The following is a 5,837-nucleotide window of genomic DNA, read 5'->3' on the forward strand; positions in this document are numbered from 1 at the left end:
CTGTGGAGCATCTGAGCTCAGGAAGGGAATGATACAGTTTTTGACTTGGGTAAATATTGTTTCTTTTTGAAAAGGATGGCTAAATCTTCTTGACAGTTTCACTTACTCATCAAGGCATGATTAAGAATATGATTAATGATATTGTCTTTTCTGTTCACAAGCCACTGGGATAAAGGAATGCTGACATTTGCATTTGTTTTGTCTTTGCAAAGCTTACAAGAGCTTAAGTTGCACAAGGTGATATTAACCACACAAGCTCCTCTACACTCAGTAAATCCCACTGAAGTGTTTTCCTCCTCTGTCATCTGTGAGCACAATACCTGGTAGCAGTTATGTTTTTATTATTATTATTATTATTATTATTATAACACAGTGCTTCAAAGGGAAGAGAAGAAGATGTTTTTGTACTTCTGAGCCGTGGCTCTACAATATTTGGTTTCTCTACATTTCCATTCATTTCTCTTGGCAGGCTCGACCTGTAACTGGTTGGAAGGTCTTGGCAGGACTAACAATAAAAGCTCATGATTAAAGAGACTAAAATATGTACTGTATATAACCCATGTGTATATTAACCACGGAGAAGAAAAATGATCAAAAAATATGTTGGTTTTTTTTCTGTTCAACCGTTGCCTGGTCACTAAGCCTTTACAATAAATATAAATGTGTCCCGTCCGTTTTGATTGCTAAATGTGTCCTCTCTGGATTATGAATCCCCATGGTGCATGCATGATTTGATCAGACTGCTTCTCTTGTCCATAAACACTTTGACACACTCACTGTCCATCCCGTCCCAGCCTGCAGGCCCACACACCTTGACCGGCCTGGGTGGTGGTGCCTTTGAGTACACTGTCGTGGTTTGGCACCGGGCCTCAGCCTGGCTCGCCTCCTCTGGACATTTCGTCTCGCAGAGCTTTTTAGAGAACAGCTATACTGCCTACTTTTACCTTGGGCTACACAGCAGCTGTAAAAACACATATACATTAGAGCGGGCTCTGTATTAATGACTTTGTGTTGGAGCCTCTGTCTGTGGCGGTGGTTCTGATATTTTAAGATGTAGCGGTTGTTGTAGTGGAGGTGGTCTCACAGAAACGCTGACATCGACTGACTTGTTCAGGGTCACCCCGGTGGTGGGGAGCGATGGAGCTGAACCAGCTGGATAGGCAGGACTTCAGGAAGTGGATTTTGAAGCATAAATACCCTGACGTGGACAATGTTAAGTGCCTGCGAAACACTGGGTTACAAGTGATTTGGCTGTAGTGAGGACTTTGTCTTTTTTTAATGACAGGTTTTGTGATTACAGGGTCTGGGCAGTGGCGTTTTCCAAAACTTTGATTTATTTTTGACGGGAGGACACAGTGAAACCAATTGAAGGGCTTGAGTTGTTGATGGTTTAAGACGAAGAGATGTTGTTTCAATCCATCATGCACAAACTCTGAGCAGGGCCCATTCTGGAAAAGATTGATTTACTATTTACCCCTCTGACAGCATAGATAGGGAAGAGTCATAATTCTGTGCACTGGGGAGATTAAATTCCTGTATCGCTGTCAGCTACATTAACTGACTTCCTGGATCTCAATTCAATTAGTACAGCTGCATTCTCTAGCATTAATAAATCAATAACGATGGCCTGCAGATAGGCATTCTGTGTACAGTATGTTGAAGACTCCTCTCTGCACACATGCACGAACACACATAACACTCGTGTGTTACAGTTTGACTCTGCACTGTTCAATAATGATTCCCAGCCCAGCTGTTGTCAGAACAGACGGCTAGCACATTAGCTCATGTTTAACTACGAAGCCGTAGCACCTGTTTGCTCAATATACTTACGAATTAAAGGCCCGGCYGGCACTCCATGGAGGAATGCATGCCTCACGCCGCTTTTCATGCCGGAGTGTCTAAAATCCTTTCATGCTGAGAAGGGGCAGCGCTGCAGCAGTTCTGGTCAAACCTTTTAAAGGGATCCCTGATTAGTTGTAACATTAGATTTTATTTGATAAACATATATTTTAACTGTAAAATAAAGACTGTAAAAATACTGTAGGCTGTTCAATTTTGTAAATTTTTAAAAATATATTTTAACACAGGTGGAGCCATTTTATTTACACACAAAGCATTCTGGGTAAATGATGACRTGGATAGGTCCTTGGTGTGAGCGAGCTATATCCACCCTGAAGGTTAATCTTGGACAATATCTGATGATCGGCTCTTTTAAATGAAACCAGAGAGCGTTGACAGAGAGGAGAAGGTAGAAATGACTCAGTCTGTAACTGAAAATATGGATGGAGGACAACAGAGCTGCTTCATGGAAGGAGGTTCTTCTTCCACCTCAGCTTAGCCTGTTAGTTTTTGCGCTAGCACTGACGCTATATTGCCTTGTATGTATTAGCACACCGCTAGCACRAAAAACCAACAAACTAAACTGAGGTCCTCCATCCATATTTTCAGTTGCAGCTGAGTCATTTTTGCGTTCCCCTCTCTGTCATGTGGATGGAAGACCTCAGTGACGAGAGGAGAATGTGTAGCACTGAGCTAATACATATGTATGGTGATAGCGTCGGAGTTAACGCTAAAGCTAACAGGCTAAGCTGAGGTTCTTCTTCCATGAAGCAGCTCTGTTGTCCTCCATCCATATTTTCAGTTACAGGCTGAGTCATTTCTACCTTCTCCTCTCTGTCAACGCTCWCTGGTTTCATTTAAAAGAGCCAATCATCAGATATTGTCCAAGATTAACCTTCAGGGTGGAYATAGCTCACTAGCAGCCTTGCACCAAGGACCTATCTATGTCATCGTTTACCCAGAATCCTTTGCGTGTAAATAAAATGGCTCCGTCCGTGTAATATATTTTAAACGTTTAGCTTAAAAATTATAAAAACTAAACAGCCTACAGTATTTTTTTAATCTTTATTTTACAGTTAAAATATATGTTTATCAAATAAAGTCTAATGTTACAACTAAACGGGGATCCCTTTAAATGGTGTTGTGCAAAATTTCATGTAATATTGTGAGCTTTTACAAGACACGAATGTGCTCGTGGAATGGGTTGAAGATGGCTCTCAGCTACTAGCATACCAAATTCTAGCGCCAAATCTGTAAAATTAACTGAATTATAGACATTCTTGTGAGTGTGATGTCTCCATTGATGTCAACAGTTATTGCTAAAAAATTAAAGTAAAAATACTGAATAACTTGTAGAGCTTGTGTTTAAAAACTCAGCCACTACCACGTCAGATTTTAGCTCAATATCTGTAAAACTGACTGAATTATAGCCAGTCTTGTGTTTGCTAAGATCAGCTAACTGCAGCATCCATCTTAAATATTATTAATTTCGAAAGGTAATCAGTATAGATGTACACCAAATGATAACTTTAGAAGTTTTATTAAAATCTGTCAAGTGGTTCATGAGATATTTTGCAAACAGGCAAATGAACACACCGCACAGACGCACACATGCAATAATAAATCTGAAAATATATGGAAACACAAGTTTACAGTACCAACCAGCTTGAATGTTGTTGCTCCATACTTTGATGTCTACTTTGTTTAAATACATTTGAAACTTTGTGCTGTATGAAAAGACACRAGCTTTGTTGTTTTCCAGCTCATTAATGCTCTGCAGCTGTTTGGAAACTTCTGTCACAGCCAGCGGAGCTGCAGAGGACAGACAAGCTATTGAAACTGACTTTTTAAACATTTCTCAAAAAAAACAAAAAACATGCCAGAATATTTTGAAATAAACCCACACTTTGACATCGCTACTGCAGCTTTTGTCATTGATTTTTCTGTTAATTGCTTTATTGGTTTTTGACGGACTCGTGCAAAGGCAGCACGGAGCATCGAGACAGTGGCCTAACGTTTGAGCGTGCAGATGATGTATCCAGATAGTCTGGAGTTTGGGTCAGCTGTCTGCAGTTTTAATATTGCGCCTGTCATAATAATCTTTGCAAGCCCCTCAAAATGCATCTGCTTCTTTTCTCCCTCCTGCACCACTTGTCAAGTGCGGAGGATCGAGGTTTTAAGGCATCTTTCATTAACGTTGTGGTTTCGGAGGATGTGATTTGTTGATCCTTTATCGTCATTTCCATCGGTTTCTGTTGCAGGCCACAGTTAACTGCTCTCCTCAACGTTTTTTCCAAAAGGATGCCCTCGTTTCTTGGATGTTGATTTCTCCCTGATTGCCCAAATCGTGTGTCACTGTGAAATGCCAGAGGCTAATTTGCCCCGTCGTCTTGATGAGACAGTTGATAAGGACATTGATTAGCTCCCCATCTGAACGAGGGAAGGATTTCATCGGGGCAAAGACACGGGGGCAACGCGGCATTCATTTCAGCAATCAGCCCACCGCCTTCCTCTCTTATTTTACATTCAGCCAAACTCTTCCCAGAGCTCCTTCAATATGGATTACACAGCTTGGTGCAGGCAGTGGTAATTTAAGGTGAAATAAAACTCTTTTAATCCTATTGGATGCAGTAGTTAGAGAGAATCAGAAAGTTGAGGTGATTAGATGTACTTGGACTCYCCTTTGATGCCCATAGATGCCTATTTCTATTTCTAGAGCTTGATTTGGTAGAARCGGTCTAGTAAGAACATCCTCAGTCAAATCCCATTCTTCTCCTCCTTCTGAATGTAATCCTTACTCTGAAGAAAGAAGAAAAAAAAGAAATCATAAGCCTTCATTATCTCCAGTCAGGCAATTTTGGGAACATAATACTGACTCGGGATTGGAGCGCTTGCCCTCATCAGGTCTGGGACCTGATCAAACCACTTGTGCAGAGAACGGGAGTTAAAGAGAAGCATGCTCGCCGGTCGGTTCAGCTCCCTTCAAAAGGCATATGGTGCGAATTTCATCTAAAGTGTAAGGGGGAGGGCTTGAAAGRGCACGCAAGCAAGTCATTGATGTGAAAAATAAGGTTGGGCTGTAAAGAACCAAATCAAACCACGGTCGGTTTTCTGGGAATGATTAAGGCCAAAGAAGAACCAGCTGCCTCATTGTCAGTCGCATCTCAATCTCCTGTTTGTGCTGGCAGCCTGCTGGCAGGGCAGAGTGAAGGGAAAGTGGTGGTGGTGGTGGTGGGTGGGGGGACATGTGCTCATCTGTTTATCAGCTTCAGCAGCTCCCAAGCTCTGAGGAACCACAGAGAAAAACAGAAGCTGAATTTGAGCATAAAAGGAACCAGAGAGTTTATGCTAAAGAGGACAAATCGTGCAAAATTCACTTTTTTAGCTGTTAAACCAATGCGTTCTCCGTCCCAGCTCGTCACATATTGACACTTGGGCAGGTTCCTTCTGCGTCCRGTTTTGACACGTCAGGTACCCCCGCCCCCTTGTGTCAGTTGTTGAMAAGATGAGAACGAGGAGGAAGAGCCCGTTGTCATATTTTTGAAATGTGTGACAACTAACTGCAATCCTAACCCTAACCCCAACCATGACCCCAAACCCTGAACTTAACCTTTATTATCCTTAAACATCAAACCCCTGACCTTACCTAACCAGTATCCCTGATCCCTAAACATAACCATGGACTCCATCATGTCGACAATTGATGTGAGAGGGGTAACCTGACCAAGCATCGATATGTGGCGAGTAGAGAGTGAGAACAGGTTGGTTAAATGCACTTTGTTGTGTACTTRGWGTCTCTAAGAGTGCGGAAAATTTGAATTTAGTTCCTTTTTGGTGCTTTGTAGATATCTTTATATTCTGTTTGGCCCATATTTTTCAACCCGTTAAGTTTTCTCTCTTTCTTATGATATTTTCTGAACTATTACGTCAAATTATTTGCAACAGAACTGCCAAATAAGGTCTGGAGTTACCAACTATATCTTGGCCGCCTTCATTCT

The 5,837-nt window shown here is 41.6% G+C and overlaps 1 long non-coding RNA gene across 1 annotated transcript; it reads right to left on the reverse strand.

The window, feature by feature from the left end:
• Positions 1-3,759: 3,759 nt before the first annotated feature.
• LOC106518268 (uncharacterized) lies at positions 3,760-5,306 on the reverse strand. The gene is made up of 2 exons (XR_001310295.1): positions 5,217-5,306; positions 3,760-5,124 (listed from the first exon to the last, which is right to left on the reverse strand). It is a non-coding gene; the product is annotated as an uncharacterized LOC106518268 (long non-coding RNA).
• Between the last annotated feature and the right edge of the window lie 531 nt (positions 5,307-5,837).

Source organism: Austrofundulus limnaeus, unplaced genomic scaffold (genome assembly GCF_001266775.1).
Source record: "Austrofundulus limnaeus strain Quisiro unplaced genomic scaffold, Austrofundulus_limnaeus-1.0 Scaffold2, whole genome shotgun sequence".
Taxonomy (NCBI): Eukaryota; Metazoa; Chordata; class Actinopteri; order Cyprinodontiformes; family Rivulidae; genus Austrofundulus; species Austrofundulus limnaeus.